Below are 21,179 nucleotides of genomic sequence, written 5' to 3'. Positions count from 1 at the left end.
CACACACACACACACACACACACACACACACACACACACACACACACACACACACACACACACATAGATACCTCCATAGCAAATGACTGAGGTAAAAGTATAGATACCTTCATAGAAAATGACTGACGTAAAAGTAAAACCCAGTACTACTTGAGTAAAAGTCTAAAAGTATTTGGTTTTATATATACTTAAGTATCCAAAAGAGAAGTATAAATCATTTCTAATTCCTTCTATTAAGCAAATCAGATGGCACCATTTGCTTATTTTTTAACGGATAGCCAGGGGCACACTCTAACACTCATAATTTACAAAGCAAGCGTTTTTGTTTAGTGAGTCCGCCAGATCAGAGGCAGTAGGGATGACAAGGTATGTTCTCTTCATAAGTGTGTGAATTTGACCATTTTCCTGTCTTGCTAAGCATTTAAAATGGAATTAGTACTTTTGGGTGTCAGGTAAAATGTATTGAGTAAAAAGTACATTATTTTCTTTAGGAATGTAGTCAAGTAAAAGTAAAAGTACAGATACCGATACTTAAGTAGTACTTTAAAGTATTTTACTTCAGTACTTTACACCACTGGTTCTGCCACCCAAGTCCTGCCCTCCCCCTTCTGAACAATGTTTTTCAGAAAAGAGGGGACTATGCATGACGTGAAAACTTATTGGCATTACAATCTCTTCATTCTGCTGTTGTGCTCTTGGAGCCTTCGGCGCCCGGCACATTTACACGTCTCATTTGTGCAGCAATGTACAACACATGCATAAATAGGCCTACACCCTATTCCCCCTCTACCATAAATCCTGTATACTTTCCCTCATTTTAGTCTTACTTGTGTTAAAATGGTTTGACGGTATAACTGGTGAAAGATGCTGCAGTTTTGTGGGAAACTGTACAGTTGGGCTTGTTGTGCAAATCAAATTAATATAAAGTGCTGTGGTTTTACATTCCAAAAACTTAAACGAAAACATCTGGCACAGAGAACATCTACAGCTAGTTCTCTGTTTCTGGACACTAAAGGAAGCAACAAAGTAAAAAATATATAATATGGTGATTTTTCTCTGTAGGACACGGATACTAATGATCCACTTGAGCTTGATTAATCCACTGCACAGTAATAACCCAGTACACCATTAAATGCAGTGCATGGATTGGGGTATTAAATATATTTTTCCATTGGTTGGACCTTACCGCACGTATTGCAGCCTTTATGGGGTAGAACCCACAACAAAATGAGCTCCGTTCACATCCAACAACCCTCAAGGGCGTCGAGTTTCAACTTAAAGCTTTGCAACCCCCATGCTTCAAGTCAATCAGTGGCCCGCAGAGCCAGACCAGAGCCAGACTGGGATGTCTTGGACAGGAAGACAGCAGTTACAGCCGAACCGTAAAGTGGACATTCGGTATGAGCTGCTTGGCAAAGCCAAGTCACAGACACAACAGAGCGCTCTATTCATTCTATTCTCTCTCTTTCCAAACTCACGGCTTGAGGAACCCTTCACATTTCTATGTTTCCAGTTTCATCTAAATGGCTCTATTGATATGTCTAAGGATGAGTGATTATGATGAGCGTTGTGGCCGTTCAGATACAATACGTTGCCTGACTGATGTGGGAGAACAGTCAAATTGCAGTGGGTTTAATTCCTATGTTCATAGCCAGACACCATAGTATAAATCAAATCAAATCAAAGTTTATTGGTAGTGTACTGTTACGTCTACCCCCGCTCCGGCGCTCGACGTTGCCAGTTTACTAACCACCGGTTCTGGCAACCCATCATTACGCACACCTGGACCTTATCAATACACTGATCAACCCCCTTCAATTTAGCCCTCAGTTATCATCAGTCCTGAGGTGTTATTGGTTTTCTCTCACGTTCAGTACGCTTCCCATGTTTGTTCTTTTGTGTCTGTTCAGTATTAAACTCACCTTCTGCACCTGCTTTCTGACTCCCGGCGTATATGTTACACGTACACAGATTTCAGATGCTATCGCAGATGCAGCAAAATACTTGTGTTTCTAGCTCCAACAGTGCAGTAATACCTAACAATTAAAATACCCCACACATAATCCAGAAAAAATGATAGTTATATGGGATGAGCCATGACTAGAATACAGTATATACATATAAAGTGGGTAAAACAGTATATACACATTATTAAAGTGAACAGTGTTCAATGACTCTATGTATATAGGGCAGCAGTCTCTAAGGTACAGGGTAGAGTACCTAGTGGTAGCTGGCTAGTAACAGTGACTTAGGTTTAGGGCAGGGTACTGGGCAGTTGCCGGCTAATGGTGACTATTTAACAGTCTGATGGCCTGGAGATAGAAGCTGTTTCTCAGTCTCTCTGTCCCAGCTTTGATGCACCTGTACTGGTCTCTACCTTCTAGATGGTAGCGGGGTGAAAAGGCCGTGGTTCGGGTGGCTGAGATCTTTGATGATCTACTTGGTTTTCCTGTGACACAGAGTGCAGTAGATGTCCTGGAGGGCTAGCAGTGTGCCCCCAGTGATGCATTGGGCAGACTACACCACCCCCTGTAGAGCCCTGCGGTTGCGGACGGTGCAATTGCCATACTGGGCGGTGATACAGCCCGACATGATGCTCTCAATGGTGCATCTGTAGAAGTTTGTGAGGGTCTTAGGGGCCAAGATGAATTTCTTCAGCCTCCTGAGGTTGAAGAGGCGCTGTTGCGCCTTCTTCACCAGGCTGTCTGTGTGAAGAGACCAGTTCAGGTTGTCAGTGATGTGCACGCTGAGGACCTTTTGACCCTCTCCATGTTTTACCTGTCGATGTGGATGGGGGCGTGCTCTTCTGTCTCCTGTAGTCCATGATCAGCTCCTTTGTTTTGTTGACATTGAGGGAGAGGTTATTTACTGGCACCAAACCACCAGGGCTCTTACCGCCTCCCTGTAGGCTGTCTGGTCGTTGTTGGTAATCAGGCCAACCACTGTTGTGTCGTCAGCAAACTCGGCCCGTCAGGAAGTCCAGGACCCAGTTGCACAGGGAGGGGTTGTAGGCCGAGCTGTAGTCGATGAACAGCATTCTTGCATAGGTATTTCTCTTGTCCAGGTGGGATAGGGCAGTGTGCAGTGCGATGGCGATTGCGACGTCCATGGATCTGTTGGGGCGGTATGTGAATTGTAGTGGGTCTAGGGTGTCGGGTAAGGTGGAGGTGATATGGTCCTTAACTAGCCTCTCAAAGCACTGATGACAGAAGTGAGTGCTACGGGCCGATAGTCACTTAGGTTACTTACCTTTGCTTTCTTGGGTAGAGGAACAATTGTGAACATCTTGAAGCAAGTGGGGACAAAAGACTGGGATAAGGAGAGATTGAATATATCCGTAAAAAATACAAGTCTGCACATACTCTAAGGACGCGGGTTGGGATACCGTCTGGGCCGGCAGCCTTGAGAGGGTTAACATGCTTAAATGACTTACTCATGTCGGCCACGGAGAACGTGATCGTTGGTTGGCCCGCGTCCGCAGCTTGATGTTTTTTTCCTCTGAGAGGGCGGAGAAGGTGTTTAGCTCATCCGGGAATGAGGCGTCGGTGTCCACAACGTGGCTGGCTTTCCCTTTATAATCCGTGATTGTCTGGAGTCCTGCCACATACAGTATGTCTCGTGTCTGAGCCATGTCCCCAGTCACCTTGCCATGGTTAAATGCAGTTGATTTGCACTTTCAGTTTTGAATGCAGCCATCCATCAACGGTGTTTGGTTTGGATAAGTCCTAATCATCACAGTGGGAACAACATCCTCTATGCTCTTCCTGATAAAGGGAGAGTAGTAATGATTCCTCTTCCTGATAAAGGGAGAGTAGTAATGATTCCTCTTCCTGATAAAGGGAGAGTAGTAATGATTCCTCTTCCTGATAAAGGGAGAGTAGTAATGATTCCTCTTCCTGATAAAGGGAGAGTAGTAATGATTCCTCTTCCTGATAAAGGGAGAGTGGTAATGATTCCTCTTCCTGATAAAGGGAGAGTAGTAATGATTCCTCTTCCTGATAAAGGGAGAGTAGTAATGATTCCTCTTCCTGATAAAGGGAGAGTAGTAATGATTCCTCTTCCTGATAAAGGGAGAGTGGTAATGATTCAGGCTCTGTGTTGTGCGTGTATCACAGGAGATGTCTTAATAGAATTTCGGTAGCGCTTCCCTCAGATTTCCTTTATTAGTACCCAGCTACAATAAATGCAGCCTCAGGATATGCGGTTTCCAGTTTGCACATAGTCCAGTTTAGTTCCTTGAGAGCTGTCGTGGTGTCGGCTTGGGGGGGGTGATATACACGGCAGTGATGATGACCGAAGAAAATGATCTAGGGAGGTCATGCGGTCGGCATTTAATGGTGAGGTATTCCAGATCGAAGAACAAAAGGACTTGAGTTCCTGTATGTTACCACTATCACACCATGAGTTGTTTTTCCCGGAGAGTTCTTTCTTCCTGTCCGCACGATGGACGAGACCTCCTCTGGCTGAATGGATGGGGACAATATATTCGGAGAGAACCATGATTCCGTAAAACAGAATATAGATGGAGAGTTAATCAGAGAACTGAGATTGAGTCTGTGACTGAAATTGACGTACCCATACCTCTGTAAAGACCAGTCTGTTGACTTCAGGGCCTTGTTTCTTTGTGTCAACATTGGTCTGTCTTAAATCCTTACTATTATAGTCTTTGTTTGGTCGAGACTTTGACCCGGCAGCTTCCTATATCCCACTGAGAACGCTTCAAATGTGAAGCGCTTAGCTGTCTGGGGGAAGGAAAGTCAGTGAGCTCATGGATGATTTCCAGTTCTAGGAGACTTTATAGTTTCCTACTCAGTTTTCATCTGTTCCACTACGTTTTCATCTGTTCCCTCCTCATCTACTGGTCAGTGGGTCATAAATGGCTAGATCATGCATAGCCTCAACTGACATGAAAGGGACATTATATTTCCTGATTTATCCTGATACTGTGAGTATTGAGTGGAGAAGAGGAGAGGATATTTATGTTTGAACTGTATCCCACCACCTAGTGTGCAGTAGGATTGGGAGGTGTTACAGAGTCTCCCAGGTCTTTCCCCTTCCATCCCTCCCCCTGGACCCCTGCCTGATCCCGGAGCGCTCTTCAGGAATGGCTACATGCCACGCATTCCAAGGGGCTGACAGGACCTCTCCCTTGAGACTGTGCCAAAGAGGCCTGCTTGTCTCAGGGAAACACCCAGCAGAGGGAATGTGTGTGGGTTTACTGAGGGCTAACATCTATCTCTCTTTACAAGGACAATGCTATACAGGTCGACTTGCAGAGACAATTCTTTGACTGCCCTTTAATTATTCTGCCCTTCAGACACACATATAACACACGTTTGCACTTAGAGACACACAAATACACTCAAAAAAACAAACAAGGTCAAGGGTACATCAGAATGAGAAAGCATATTTCAAACATGAGGCACAAAGCGTGACTGCTGTTTACATGGAATGGAGGCTGGACAAAAAGGTGAGCAAACACACCCTAGTGTCAACGCTTGAGTCCACAAGCCACAGACTCCAACACACACACACGAAATCAGCCCGCAACCTATTTCTATTATTCTCTCCTGAGTTAGCAGCAGTGGTCATTTCTGAGAAATCCACGCCATTCCTGCTCCTGGTATTCCGGCCCTTTCCGGTGTCCCTTTTCCTCTCCCAGGACCCATCTCAACCCCCCACCCCCTCACCCACTTCTCTCTTTCACAACTTCCTGGTGCTGAGATTATGTCAACTGGGCCACATCACGGTCTTGAGTGTAAACACGCGGCTTGACATGCGGTGACCACGGGCTGTGCCAGAGTGCCCACAGAAAGCAGCTTGTTATTCCCACAATAAAGCACACAATGTTGAGAAGACGACAAGAAAAAAAAGAAGAACTCAATTTAAGGCTTGGTTTAGAAACGTTCACACCCAGAGGAGTGTGATGCGGAACGGAATGGTCATCGTTCACACAGAGAAAACAAGCTTTCAAGCAGTGTGTACCATGCTTGTAAAGCTAGAGGGAGAAAAATATGCACACAAGGTAGTGTTGGCGGTATCTATATGTTCATACCTTCATACCGTTCCTGTACCATACCTGGGTATACAGTATTACTGGCAGTGCACACCAGGTGCGCTATTTCTTTAAAAATAAACTATATATATACTGTATATATATATATATATACATATATATATATAAATATTATTTAAAACATTCCAGGCACAAAACTAATTTAAGTAGCAGGGATCTTGATTAAAAAAAATTCATATATATATATATATTTTATTTAACATTTATTTAACTAGGCAAGTCAGTTAAGACCAAATTCTTATTTACAATGACGGCCTACCCTGGCCAAACCCAGACAACACTGGGCCAATTGTGCGCCGCCATATGGGACTCCCAATCACAGCTGGATGTGATACAGCCTGAATTCGAACCAGGGACTGTAGTGATGCCTATTGCACTGAGATGCCGTGCCTTAGACTGCTGCGCCACTCGGGAGCCCAAGAGGGTATCCAGGAGGGTATTGGTTGTCTCTGATGAAACCAAGAAGCTTGATCTTGCAAGCTAGCCACTTAGCTAGCAAGTTAGCTAAATAAATCAATAGCTGAGCTGGAGATAATTTATTTGGCACATATGAATCAAATCAAATCATATCAAATTTTATTTGTCACATACACATGGTTAGCAGATGTTAATGCGAGTGTAGCGAAATTACTTGTGCAGATGCAAAGTTTGGTAACAGAATGACGGCACAAACAGAACCAACTGTCATTCTGTTATCAAACTTTGCATCTGCACTGTTCTTCAAGTAAAATGTTTTTCTTGAATTATTATTGTTAAAAGTGGTCCTTGTGCATGACATTTTATGGTTTGTTTAACTTTGCAATAGTTTTTGTTTGTTTGACATACTGTACATTTTAAAGTGAAAAATCTGAGTCTCAGCATCATTCTGTTACTGTTGAATTACCCACATCCCACTGAGTCTCAGCATCATTCTGTTACTGTTGAATTACCCACATCCCACTGAGCCAAAGAGTGCATCCACACAGTGAATACTACACCTTACACGCTCTGACACAATCTATGAAAACAGTCCATTCACATGAAGTCCTTGGGTTGAACAGAACAGAGAAACTAGAGGGTGTACATAGAATAGAGCTTCACAATGAGAAGGGATAATAACAAGAATACACATTTGTAATTAAATAAGGACGTACTAATTACATATACAATTTATACAGACATGGATAAAAACAGTTATGTGTTATATATTTAACAGTTTGAGAGCTAGAGAGAGAGACAGAGGGATGGGGAAAGGGAGAGAAATAGAGGGAAAGGGAGAGTGCAGAGAGAGGAAAAGGGAGGGAGAGAACTAGGTCAAGTCACATGACTGGGATGGACCGCAGGGAGGATTTCATTTCTACAGCATGTGGTCATTTACAAAACAAATATAGATTTCATTTGATTAATTTTTTCTTTCATGGGGGATGTGGATGTGGCAGAGTCTGGTGCATGGGGCAGTTTTTTCTGTGGTGCAGAGTCTTCAGCTAACATGAAGAGTGAACGAAGGACATGACTGAGCATTCAGAAGCCTCCGAGACAGGAAAGAGGAAGTGCTTGGGATATCAGGAAGTGGAACACAGTGAGGGGATTCTGTCTTGTAGCTACAGGTCCATAGTGAGACAATACAGAAGACGAAGAACCGAGATGGGGCTCAAAATATTAGACAGCACCACAGCCATGCCAGGCCAGGCCATGCTGCTAGTGATGGAAGAGGATGCTAGTGATGTCTCAGTGCCTGTCTGGGTGGAGCATCACATGACTAAGACGCACATGTAATGCAGGGTGACATCTCATGAAAGGCAAATGTCAAGGGTGCCTGGTACCTACCCCCCAATCCTCCATCCATCACCACCACCACTGAAAAAGGAAACATTAGCTGCCAATCAAGCAGAGGACTAGAGGCTAAGCTGGTCATAAGCCCACTGAATCCCCTGGAGCCAGGCCTGTGGAATACCAATCATTCACATCCATGGTCATTTCAAAGAGCTCAGAGAGAGAAGAAGGGAACTAATTGAAATGTGACTGAGCACAATTCTAGGAATCTAACAAATTCAACTGGTGTGTGGGGGGGGGGCTCATGGTAATGGCTGGGGCTATGACTTAAATGTAAATGTAAATGTACATCAAACACATCAGTTCCATGTGTTTGATGCCCTTCCATTTACTCCGTTCCAGCCATTATTATGAGCCATCCTCCCATCAGCAGCATCCACTGAATGGTATGATGTATGGTCACTAACAAGCACGGGAAAGAAGGTATTTAGCCATTCCAGACAACTTTAGTAGTGAATAATGGCAACAGAGACTTAACCAACAGTCCTCTATTGCAGGGGTTCCCAAACCTTTTCACTCGGCCCCCCTTCCAGCGTTGGGGAACATCCCGTGCCCCGTCTATTTCTATTGGCACGAGCACTGTTCATTTCACAACATGTGCAGGTTTAAAGCTTATTTCCTGCTATTCTACATATTTTGTCATGGGGTACAAAGAAAATGTTGCAGTTTTAAATCAAATTTTCTTGCAATTATATACATTTTGCCATGTCTAATGTGTATTCATGTGATATTTGAGTGACAAAAAAATTATAACAAAATCTATAGGCTAGGGCCTCAAGAGTGGCGCAGCGGTCTAAGGCAGTGCTTGAAGCGTCACTACAGACCCGGGTTCGATCCCGGGCTGTGTCACAGCCGGCCGCGACCGGGAGACCCATGACGCGGTGCACAATTGACCCACCGTCATCCTGGTTAGGGGAGGGTTTGGCCGGCCTTGTCCCATCGCGCTCTAGCGACTACTGTGCTGTGTACATGCACGCTTACACGGTCGCCAGTTGTACGGCGTTTCCTCTGACACATTGGTGCAGCTGGGTTATGTGAGCAGTGTGTCAAGAAGAAGTGCAGCTTGGTGGGGTCAGGTTTCAGAGGACGAACGGCTCTCTCCCCAGTCCGTACGGGAGTTGCAGCGATTGGACAAAACTGTAACTACCAATTGGATATCACGTTTTCTTTTTTTCCCTTTTTTTATACAAATAAAAATCTATGGGCAAAAAAACCTCAATTAAAAACCGTTAACTGACATGTGTTAGTTGATGTGATTTCTGACAAGTTATAAATAGCTCTCTAAGGTATGCAATGACTAACATGACAAGAGTGATGATGCAATACCCAATTTCTAAATTGCACCTTGTGCAGTCTACTATTACAGCTTTTAAAAGTAAGTTTTAAGTCTAACCCCCCACCCCCCCACCTACCCCTAACTGTTTGGGAACCACCGCTCTATTGAATCAATATGTGCCAGGGATAATGAACGAACGCCCACACAACATGTGGTGACTGGGTATCATTGGTTTGACCTAGTTTGTCAGGTCATTATCCTCTGAAACAGCAGAGCTAATTTAGATCAGAGCCTTGCCATTCAGTTTGTCTGTATGTCTGTCTGTCTGTCTGAGGGTGGGGATGGGCGACAGACACATCTAATGGCGACAGATAATAATCAAACTGCTTGTTGTTATAGGGTATGGAGGAATGTCTACCGTAGGCCCTCGACTGCAGGGGGAGGGAAGAGAAACAGAGAAAGCTGGCCTCAAACGACAGGCATTTACCACCTTTAACGATGAAGGCTAATAAGTCAATGAGACTTACAGTATAACTGATGAGAGAGATTTGTCTATTTTGTGTGAAAAGCAGAGCTGCCTTTATCATCAGTGGCATCACTGTCTGTCACTGTCAGTACCTGCAGCATGCTAGAGAAGACAGATATATCAAATCTGACTTGGAGGGGAAAACCTCTTATCTCCAATAACACATACTGAGTTAGAGAGACAGAACATCAGATCTGCCTAGGAGGAGGAAGTGGAGGGTCCTCTCAGAAAGCAGGATCCGTACAACAAAATCAATTTGGATCAAAAAGAGACGCTGGGGCAAGCAGACAGGCCACTGCAAGGTCATTTATTATCCAGAGAACTGTACATAGATGGATATGTACAGAATAAGCCACAGGTTGGGGAATGACTTGGCGAGCCCCCCCTGCTGTCTCTATCTGCTGTTAGGGTCTTGTCCCTCTTTCCAGGAAAGATGTGGATGGGCATGGGCATGTAGGTATGTAGATGAGATGTGTTTACAGTACGTGGAAAAGGGGAAAGGAGGATAAATAATTCACAGGGAACTAATACACACACACACACACACACACACACACACACACACACACACACACACACACACACACACACACACACACACACACACACACACACACACACACACACACACACACACACACACACACACACACACACACACACACACACACACACAGGAGGCTCAGCGATGCTGCGCCTGCAAAGCGGAGTAGAGCAGCCTGTCCACGCTTGGCGAGTCAGCCAGGCAGAAAGATGTAGGCCATCTGCACAGCAACACAGAGAAAATAGCTTGGCGCACAGACGGAGGGGGAGACGATTAACCAACTGGCTGGGTTTTTTCCCTCCATTCAGGGGAACGAGAGATGGCAATGGAGGAAGAGACAGAGATAGATAGGGATAGATATCAAACATTTCAGAGCAGGATTGTGAAATAATGTGTATTACATTTGATGATCAAGACGACTTACATGTAGAAGGCAGACATCATTTATGCTGGAAAAGACAAGCTAATATACCTGTATCACAAAGAGCGGACACGTGGTTATTGTGGACATCTCTTATTCTACCCCTTGCCTCTTAGTGGCGAGTAGCGACTGAGAGGCTAATAAGTTGTATAACACCACTCTCAGACCTTGTAAGACATGAAATGAGATGAGTGGTACTGTACCTTCACAACACAGCCTATCCTAGCTTTGGTTTAGTCTCCCCTCATATACAAGCAACATCATTTGAATCTCTCTCTCATGTTCTCCATCTCCATCCATCTCTCCCTCTTTCTCCCTTCCTTCTTCATCTTCCTCTCCTTTCTTCCCTCTCTCTGTCCTCTCGCTCTCTCTCTCCCTCCTTCTCTCTCTCTGCCCCTCCTCTCTCTCTTTCTCTCTCACTCCCTCTCCCTCTTTCTCCCCTGTTCTCTCTCCCTCTCTCTCCTCTGATCAGAGACTTGCTCCTTCCTCCTGCCTGTGTGTTTCCCAGGTGGCTAAGGCTTCGCTGAGCCCTTCAGAGGGAGACCATGATGCATCTCTTTTGATCAGCCCCGCCGTTGAATTAGCATGTACCTCTGTACCTCAGTGCTAGCTTTCTATCTACCTGCCTGTCAGGCAGAGCTCCCAGCACACACATCTGTGTGTAGCCTACACCGGCAGGCAGCAGGTAAAACAGGAGGCACTCCTCTAAGCTTCTCCTGAATCTTAATGACTAATGAACAGAGGCTTGGCACTGATGAGAGGAGAAAATGACTCGTATGATCACCAGAGAGACAGACAATAGCCTTCCTGTGCATTACTAATATTCCATGCTAATGGGCCGCTGTGCTGTGGCGTACTGAAGAATCATGAAAGCTGCTGCAGCACGCTGCTGACTTAAGTTGTTAATTCGATACAAGGTCTTTGTTGTGTTCTCTGGAGACTTCATTCCTCAAAGGAGGGATAGTACACTTCTCCCTGTACGTCCTCTTCAATGAAAATAAACCAGGATTTAATGGTGTTGCTTTTGAGTCACGGTCAATACAACGGTCGGGCATTGTGTTTTTTTCAATCGTGGTGATCGTGCCTTTGATAATCAACAAAACTTGATTCACATCTCTCTTCCTTGCTTTGGTTCTGGTGAGAAAACATATCTGAAAATGTTTCTGTGTGCTTTGATTAAAAGTGTTCACGGCGGGAACTGGTAAGGAGGTAGGCTTTTATGAGGAGTTGTGTTTGGTCCTGGGCCGGGTCTGGTCTGGCTCCACAGCCATCCGGACGCCCTCTCACTTCTGTGCCATTTAATTAGCCCGGCCTGCACAAAGGGGAGCTAGTCACATGGGCCCAATTTGGCCCACTATAAAGTCTGGAATGACTCAACCTGCACGGGAGACTCCCCTTCATTTACGTGCCTGCAACACCGGGCTAGAACTTTGAAGATGAAGACAGGACTGATAAAAAAAAACTAAATCAAAGGAGTGGACCGTTAAATTCCAGGGAATTTCTCCAGATGTTTTCCCCTTCCTCTGCTCCGCTCACCGTTTCCAGGACTTCCTCTCTCTCCAACCCCCAGGCCTTTTCTCCTCTGCGCCCCCAACCCCACCCCACCTTTTTAGAACAGTTCCCCCTGATGCCACCTTTTCAGTGAGGGGTTTAATAACCATGAGGGCAGAGTAGCATCCTCCTGAATCCTGTAATAAACACCCAATGCACTCTCTCTCATTTCAACAAAGAGAGAGAAACAGAGAGAAAGAGAAAGAGAGCGATTAATAGCATCCCTTTATCTCTAACCGAATCAATTAACAACAAATTATGTTTTAGTCAAACATGATATATTTTTGGGCATCTTGCGGTCAATTTGCAGTCTACAAATGATTTGTAATTATGTTCCAGCCCCCCGACCATCCGTTCAATAAATAATTGGCCCGCGACTGAATCTAGTTGATGATACCAGGTGTACAGCAAGACATAAATGGAAACCTCCCTGCCTCTCCCTTGTGTCCGTGGCTGATATTATTCTACCTGTTTTCATTGTTTTCCTCCCTCTCTCTCTTCACCTCCACGTCGAGACAGAAGCAGCAGAAGCGTTGGTGTTTCTCCAGAGGCCGCAAGCCTCCCACAGAGCATGACCTTGTCACAACCCCTGACTTTCACACACTGGCAGTCTGAGCCTCCCACAGAGCATGACCTTGTCACAACCCCTGACTTTCACACACTGGCAGTCTGAGCCTCCCACAGAGCATGACCTTGTCACAACCCCTGACTTTCACACACTGGCAGTCTGAGCCTCCCACAGAGCATGACCTTGTCACAACCCCTGACTTTCACACACTGGCAGTCTAAGCCTCCCACAGAGCATGACCTTGTCACAACCCCTGACTTTCACACACTGGCAGTCTGAGCCTCCCACAGAGCATGACCTTGTCACAACCCCTGACTTTCACACACTGGCAGTCTGAGCCTCCCACAGAGCATGACCTTGTCACAACCCCTGACTTTCACACACTGGCAGTCTGAGCCTCCCACAGAGCATGACCTTGTCACAACCCCTGACTTTCACACACTGGCAGTCTGAGCCTCCCACAGAGCATGACCTTGTCACAACCCCTGACTTTCACACACTGGCAGTCTGAGCCTCCCACAGAGCATGACCTTGTCACAACCCCTGACTTTCACACACTGGCAGTCTGAGCCTCCCACAGAGCATGACCTTGTCACAACCCCTGACTTTCACACACTGGCAGTCTGAGCCTCCCACAGAGCATGACCTTGTCACAACCCCTGACTTTCACACACTGGCAGTCTGAGCCTCCCACAGAGCATGACCTTGTCACAACCCCTGACTTTCACACACTGGCAGTCTGAGCCTCCCACAGAGCATGACCTTGTCACAACCCCTGACTTTCACACACTGGCAGTCTGAGCCTCCCACAGAGCATGACCTTGTCACAACCCCTGACTTTCACACACTGGCAGTCTGAGCCTCCCACAGAGCATGACCTTGTCACAACCCCTGACTTTCACACACTGGCAGTCTGAGCCTCCCACAGAGCATGACCTTGTCACAACCCCTGACTTTCACACACTGGCAGTCTGAGCCTCCCACAGAGCATGACCTTGTCACAACCCCTGACTTTCACACACTGGCAGTCTGAGCCTCCCACAGAGCATGACCTTGTCACAACCCCTGACTTTCACACACTGGCAGTCTGAGCCTCCCACAGAGCATGACCTTGTCACAACCCCTGACTTTCACACACTGGCAGTCTGAGCCTCCCACAGAGCATGACCTTGTCACAACCCCTGACTTTCACACACTGGCAGTCTGAGCCTCCCACAGAGCATGACCTTGTCACAACCCCTGACTTTCACACACTGGCAGTCTGAGCCTCCCACAGAGCATGACCTTGTCACAACCCCTGACTTTCACACACTGGCAGTCTGAGCCTCCCACAGAGCATGACCTTGTCACAACCCCTGACTTTCACACACTGGCAGTCTGAGCCTCCCACAGAGCATGACCTTGTCACAACCCCTGACTTTCACACACTGGCAGTCTGAGCCTCCCACAGAGCATGACCTTGTCACAACCCCTGACTTTCACACACTGGAGGTCTGAGCCTCCCACAGAGCATGACCTTGTCACAACCCCTGACTTTCACACACTGGCAGTCTGAGCCTCCCACAGAGCATGACCTTGTCACAACCCCTGACTTTCACACACTGGCAGTCTGAGCCTCCCACAGAGCATGACCTTGTCACAACCCCTGACTTTCACACACTGGCAGTCTGAGCCTCCCACAGAGCATGACCTTGTCACAACCCCTGACTTTCACACACTGGCAGTCTGAGCCTCCCACAGAGCATGACCTTGTCACAACCCCTGACTTTCACACACTGGCAGTCTGAGCCTCCCTGCCCTTTGCTGCTCACTCCCAACCAGGCCTCGCACTACGTAGGACACACACCCTCCTCCAGCGTGCTCTAGTCTGGCTCTGATCTGGCCTATATAATCTGAACTGGTCTCTTGTTACTCATTCCAGGCTGAAACAGAAGAAAGCATCCTAAAAGCGACACTTGAACTTGTCATTTCTGCAGGCACTGGAAAGTAAGCACTGTGGTATGCAGAACACACAGATAACAAAGACATGGCCAGCGCCTGCCTGCCTGCCTGCCTGCCCGCCCGCCCGCCTGCCTGCCTGCTCAACTCTTTTATTTGAAAGTCTTTCTTGAGAGGATGAAATAACAAACTCCAACACAAGTGCTCTTTAGTTCTGAGGATTGTTCCTGGCATGGCTTCATTTGATCTAATGAAGACAGCGTGCCATTTTGTGTGTGAAACATGATATTTACATGTAATATGACAAAAGAAAGTCAATATGTCTACGTTTACAGCAAAAAAGATACGGAGGGGTGAGTTGTCACCCAGCCACCTATTCACATTCTGGCTCCAACATAATATGAGAGAACAACATTTCCCTGGAGTAAAGAGGGAAGTCAATAGTCACCTGATGTTGTGTCTCTGCTCTTTCTATCTCCTTCCCTCTCTCACTCTTACTCTCAGCATAGTGGTTGATAATGAATGGAAGATAAGACATGCCTGTGCTCTTTGTCCTATGTGGCAGGGGTGGAATGATTTAGCAGCACCATCAGCTCACCTATCGCCCTACCACATCCACTCAAGGGTAGGGGTGAGACTTGTATGTATAGGCTGTCTGCTCCAGTCTAGAGTAGCTGCACTGTGGCCCAAATATTGTTTTTACAGGTAGACAGACAGAGCACCTCCTCCTCAACACCATTCCACCTCTGTGGAAAGTACGCCTGAAAGCAGACGGTCCCGGCTAAGTGTTTAACCACAGGTGACAAAGCCCTCCAGACTCTCATTCTGCCTGCCTAGAGAGTGTATATGGTGTCGCGCGTCAGAACTGAGGGGGCTGAGGTAGTCTGGTCGGAAGCAGGAAAAACATGACAACTCTGAGGTGTCAACAAACAGTAACTCACACTTTTCATTTTCTCAGTTGGAAAATCTGTGAAAAAAATGCTACAACAACACAAAGACTTAAATGAATCTAGATCATGCCTTTAATACATACGTACATGTGTGAAATATAACAAATATAAGCACCAACAAATTACTATTATTATTTATGTTTTTGGAACCAAACTGGGCATGTTGTTTTTCAGGGTATACATAGCGTCATAATATTATCTTAAATTTGCCATCTTAAAGGCCCAGTGCAGTCAAGAACATTATTTTACTGTGTTTTATATATTACACACTATGATGTTGGAATAATACTGTAACCTTTTGAAAATGTTGGTAATGCCCATTTAGTGTATGAGCTGTTTGAAAAAGACCACCTAAAATTTCAGCCTGTTTTGGTGGGATGGAGTTTTGACCTGCCTGATGAAATGTGCTAATAATAGACCAATAAGAAAGAGAGTTCCAAACCTCTCTGCCAATAACAGCTAGTTTCCCCCTCTGCATTAAGACCACTCCCAGACAGTCCTAGCAAAATATATTGCTTGAGAAATTGATCTTTGCTAAGATGTCATTTTTATTTATTGTTGACCATTTGGATTTAAAACAATCACAGGTACTTAACTGTTACGCAGAACTTATTTGATACTGAGATAAAAATGGCTACATTGGACCTTCCACATCCTCCATCGTATCTCTATTGCTAGGACTGTTGGGTAGTTTATGTAATGGATCCTAATTACAATCATGGCCCTTAATTTGACTGGTTGTTTTAAGCACACCACTGTAAGCCTGAGTATGAGTAGATATACCGCTATGAACTCTCCACTAACTTCTAAACACTGTTTTCCTTCTTTTTCCCCTCTTCCTCCCTTTCTCTCTCTTCACTGTTCATTCACTCACTCCACTCTCTCTTTTCACCTCTCAACTCATTCTCCCTTCCTCTCTGTTTTTCCCTCCCTCCTTCCACATTAAATCCAGACATATCCCTATAGATTAATGTATAAAATACTCAAGACAGCTCCACAGATCCTTGCTCAATGCCAAAGCACACAACATGACTTTAACGGGAGCATATATTCCTACTGCAGACACGGTGGTAGGTACACACTCTGTACATGCAGTCCATGACAGCTAAGCACTGTAAACATCTGAAGAAAGCAGCCATGCAATCAAAAGCAGAACCCAGAACAAGAACAAATATTGTCTTGCGCTGCTTCCTTTTGATGTCATCTATCAGCTGAGTAAACATCAGAAACACAACACCAGATCAATAGCAAATCATGTGCTATGTAAGTGCAGGGCTTTAACATAAACTCTAGTGTGTGTGTGTTTGGTGTCTGCTTGACAAAAACAGCGGTTAAGGAACCTTTGGGTCTGCCCATGCACTGTGCCCTTCCATCGCTCCACCCCTCCGCCCACAACATTGTACCAATTCCTTCCACCTCTCTGCTTCCTGTCTGAGGCTGAACATCATGGCACCTTCCCCTAACCTGTGCAGAGTGGCTAACAGACGTGCTGCGCTGCTACTGTGGCCTTCTGGCCTGCAGCACACTGATCATCAACGAACTCTGTGGTTGGCGCCTGTTAAGGGGACAGATGTAGTAGCACGCTGCAGGCTGGAGGTGGGGAAGATCCCAACACATCTATGTCTTAGAAACACCTGATAGGAAACCCTATAAAACTGTGATGATAAATTCACCTTTCTACTTCTGTCTGTTTCTCTGTGGGTTTTGTGTGTGTGTGTGTGTGTGTGTGTGTGTGTGTGTGTGTGTGTGTGTGTGTGTGTGTGTGTGTGTGTGTGTGTGTGTGTGTGTGTGTGTGTGTGTGTGTGTGTGTGTGTGTGTGTGTGTGTGTGTGTGTGTGTGTGTGTGTGTGTGTGTGTGAGCACCCATGCAAAGGCCAAGTCACTTTCACTCTCTGATGAGAGCAAATACTTCAAACGCTTCATCAAAGCTTGTGATCATTTTTAAATTGACTCATAATAGCTCAACCGGTATTTGTCAGATATACACTGTAGATAAACACTTAAAAACACGTATTCTTATTTTAACCAAGCTATAATAGGGCTGCATTACCATTGCTGAAATAACATAGACAAATACTTGTTTTAAAACGGCTTAAAATGAAATGTTTTTTATGGAGAAATCACTAGTTTTGTTTTTGATCAGTGTTCCTAGATGGACTTAAAGGTCATTAATGTGAAATGATTTATTTAAAAAATGTACAGATCATAAAGGAGCATTAAAAAATCTGAAATCAACAGCGATGTTATTGTGAATAACCACATCAGCTCTCATGACTAATTCACATATTTTTTGACTGAACTTACAAGCAATAAACTTTTTTAAAGGGTACAATTCAACTCAGGACACATTTCAAGAGATTTTTAGTTAAATAAAGTTGGCCAGGGACGACGACTCTGTTCTTTTGAGTCCTTGATGGCTGTTTAACAATAATACTCAAGTGCATGGATCATCAACTAGATTCTTCTTTGAGCGGATGGTCGGGGGGCCGGAACATAATTACAAATCATTTGCAGGCTGCAAATTGACCACAAGAATCCCAAACAAATATAATATTTGACTAAAACATAATCATGCCAAACCTTGCTTATATTTGTATAGGATCACGTGTCTCTCTATTATGCGTGGGAACAGATTTCCAAAATTAAACTCAATTGGAGCTTATTTCCTGGTGTTCTTACCGTTTTTTTATGTCCAACAAAATACATGTATTTTTTTAAAAGAACAAAACGTACACCCATGTCACGTTCTGACCATAGAAAGCCTTTATTTTCTATGGTAGAGTAGGTTAGGGGGTCACTAGGGGGGTTAGTCTAGTTTATATTTTCTATGTGGGGTTCTAGTTAGTTTTTTCTATGTTGGTGTTTTAGTATGATTCCCAATTAGAGGCAGCTGGCTATCGTTGTCTCTAATTGGGGATCATACTTAAGTAGCATTTTTTCCATCTGTGGGTTATGGGATATTGTTTGGAGTTAGTGCAGTTTGCACCTCTGTAGTCACGGTTTGTTTGTTTATTGTTTTGTCTTTGCTTTGCTATAGTTTCACTTCGTTCATAAATTATGTGGAACTCTACATTCGCTGCGCCTTGGTCCGACATTCATTATAACGAACGTGACAACCCAAAGGGGACCCCAGGCCCGGATTTGTGAAACCCTGCTTTAGTGGACAGTTCTCTCTCTCTCTCTCTCTCTCTCTCTCTCTCTCTCTCTCTCTCTCTCTCTCTCTCTCTCTCTCTCTCTCTCTCTCTCTCTCTCTGTCTCTGTCTCTGTCTCTGTCTCTCTCTCTCTCTCTATAAAGCAGTGGGATCTCTGGCTAGGAGGGCAGAGCGACCTTCCTCTCTGCGTGAATTATGAGTGTGATCTGTTCAAATCCCCACAGAGACTGTTTCCGCTTCAAAAGAGCGGCTGTACGCATCCTGAATACTCTCAGTCCCACAGAACTGAACCGACACCTTCTCACACTCACTCAGCCTGCAAAACAAACAGAACAGGTCCTGAAGTGCAGGAATAGGAATATTCTATAGGAATAATCTGTAGGAATAAATTGTCAGCTAATGTAGAGGAAAGCACATTTTGAAACCGGTCAATGCAAAACAAATGTTCAGCAGTGCAGCAGGAACGAAGCGGTCTTAGAATGGTGAAAGATGAAAAAAGCTGGTAAAAAATATTGAATGCCCGAAGCAAAACTCCTCCAATGATAAAGCAAGCAGGAGGTAGAGGTCAAGGTTTGAGGTTCAAAGTTCAGTGCAGCCCTTATCAATAAAGCTCTCCTGCTACCTACACGGCTCAAAACACAAATAATGAATGAGTGTTTGAGCGATTGCCATCTCTGTTTAAAGCCCCACCAGCAGCAGTTTGTGATCAGTATTGTTATGAGAGCAGAAACAGGCTGGGACTGGTGTGATACAGCATATGATCATCAGCATTGATGTGCACAGCTTTTCTCTCCCAGAGTCAGAGAGGTATTTTAAAATTGCCAGCAGAGCAGAACATTAATGCTTAATGTACAGCAGCACAGATATTCTATGAAAAGTGGCAGTCTAGACTTCAAGGCACTTAACTTTCAGTTTTAAAAAAATATACAAATTAATTTGCAGCTGCGCTCATAATTATATTTCAATTTTTTCTCTCTCTTGTACATTTGGTTCTGATGCCAGCAGGGAGGGAGGTAGCTGGAGGGGGAGGCACATTTCCTTTGATTTGAAGGAGTAGTGAGGCTTGGGGGGGGTGTGGGGGAGAGAGTGTCAGGGAGAAAGAGCGAGAGCTGTCACTTTAAGCCATTAACTTTCGCTATAAACCTCCTCCAATAAAAATGACAGCTGCAGCCCCCTCTCAAAAGGATAGCAAAACTGGACGGTTGTAAAAGCCAAACTGGGCCAAGGCGCTTTGGGCCAAGCCGCTTCCCTCCTCCCAGCAGACACACACCCACTCCTGGTATTACCTTTGTTCCTGAATTACTGCTAGGAGAGGAATGCAGCCTGCCCCCTCCACCCTGTCTCCCACCTTCTGCCTCTACCCCCCCCCCCCCCCCCCCCCAACCATGAATCTCACTTTCTCATCAACGACCATGAACTTCATGGGTGGGAAGACGAGGGGTGGGGGGGTTACCTTCTGTTCCTGAAATAGGCTACCCCCTCAAACAAACACAACAACAATAAAGTGAATATCCTTGACTTGTAGAGGTACTAGGAATAACATAAACAACTTCAGTAACAGGTGGTGGGACACACTTAGAAGAGCAGCTCATCAATAAGGCCCATACCAGACATTGTTGCATACTACTAGTATTCTTTACATTTAGAGTGAATAAAGTCAGGGTTGAGTGTAACACCAAGGCCAATGCCACGCTGGCATCCACCAGAAGGTCTCTGTCCAATCTGGTTCCATCAAATAGAAAAATTAATAGTTAACCAATCCCTTAAGAGCAGGGATCATCAGCTAGAATCAGCCTCGGACCAATTATTTCTTGAGCGGATGGTCAGGGGGCCGGAACATAATTACAAATAATTTGTAGTCTGCAAATTGACCGCAAGAGGCCCAAGCAGATATGATATTTGACTAAAACATTTGTTTTGCTATAAAAACTTGGGAGGGGGCAAATAAAATCCCCCATTGCAGCCAGTTTGGAAACCCTGCCTAGGAGTTCATCTATATTTTTCTCACCATCACACAATCACCATCATTGTCATGCTACAAGCAATACTTGTTATTTACATTCAGTTAGTTCCATTAAATCAACAATTCAACATAAACCCATGTGAAGCTACAGACAATCTCCTGACCTCAACTGTGTCCACGCCGTTGAAACAGTGTCACAACCCTCATGTTACATAGTATACATTAGGATATATGAGGTCAGTTATCCTCAGTTATCTCTCGTCATAGATAACATAGTACATCTCAGTTATTACAGGATCTGCTCTATAGAGCAGACAGGCTATTTAAGGCCGTATCACTTTCTCTGTTTTATAATACACAAAGCTAAATACAACCCATTCTCCCAAAATCCATCCTTAGCTGG

At 45.0% G+C, this 21,179-nt stretch overlaps 1 protein-coding gene across 7 annotated transcripts in view; it reads right to left on the bottom strand.

The window, feature by feature from the left end:
• Positions 1 to 21,179, bottom strand: part of LOC139552367 (retinoic acid receptor RXR-alpha-A-like) — a 151,704-nt gene that overhangs the window by 119,284 nt on the left and 11,241 nt on the right. The window lies entirely within an intron of this gene.

This window comes from Salvelinus alpinus, chromosome 24 (genome assembly GCF_045679555.1).
Source record: "Salvelinus alpinus chromosome 24, SLU_Salpinus.1, whole genome shotgun sequence".
In the NCBI taxonomy this organism is placed as follows: Eukaryota; Metazoa; Chordata; class Actinopteri; order Salmoniformes; family Salmonidae; genus Salvelinus; species Salvelinus alpinus.
The sequence above is the reverse complement of the archived record's forward strand: the minus strand, read 5'-3'. Positions and strand labels throughout refer to the sequence as shown.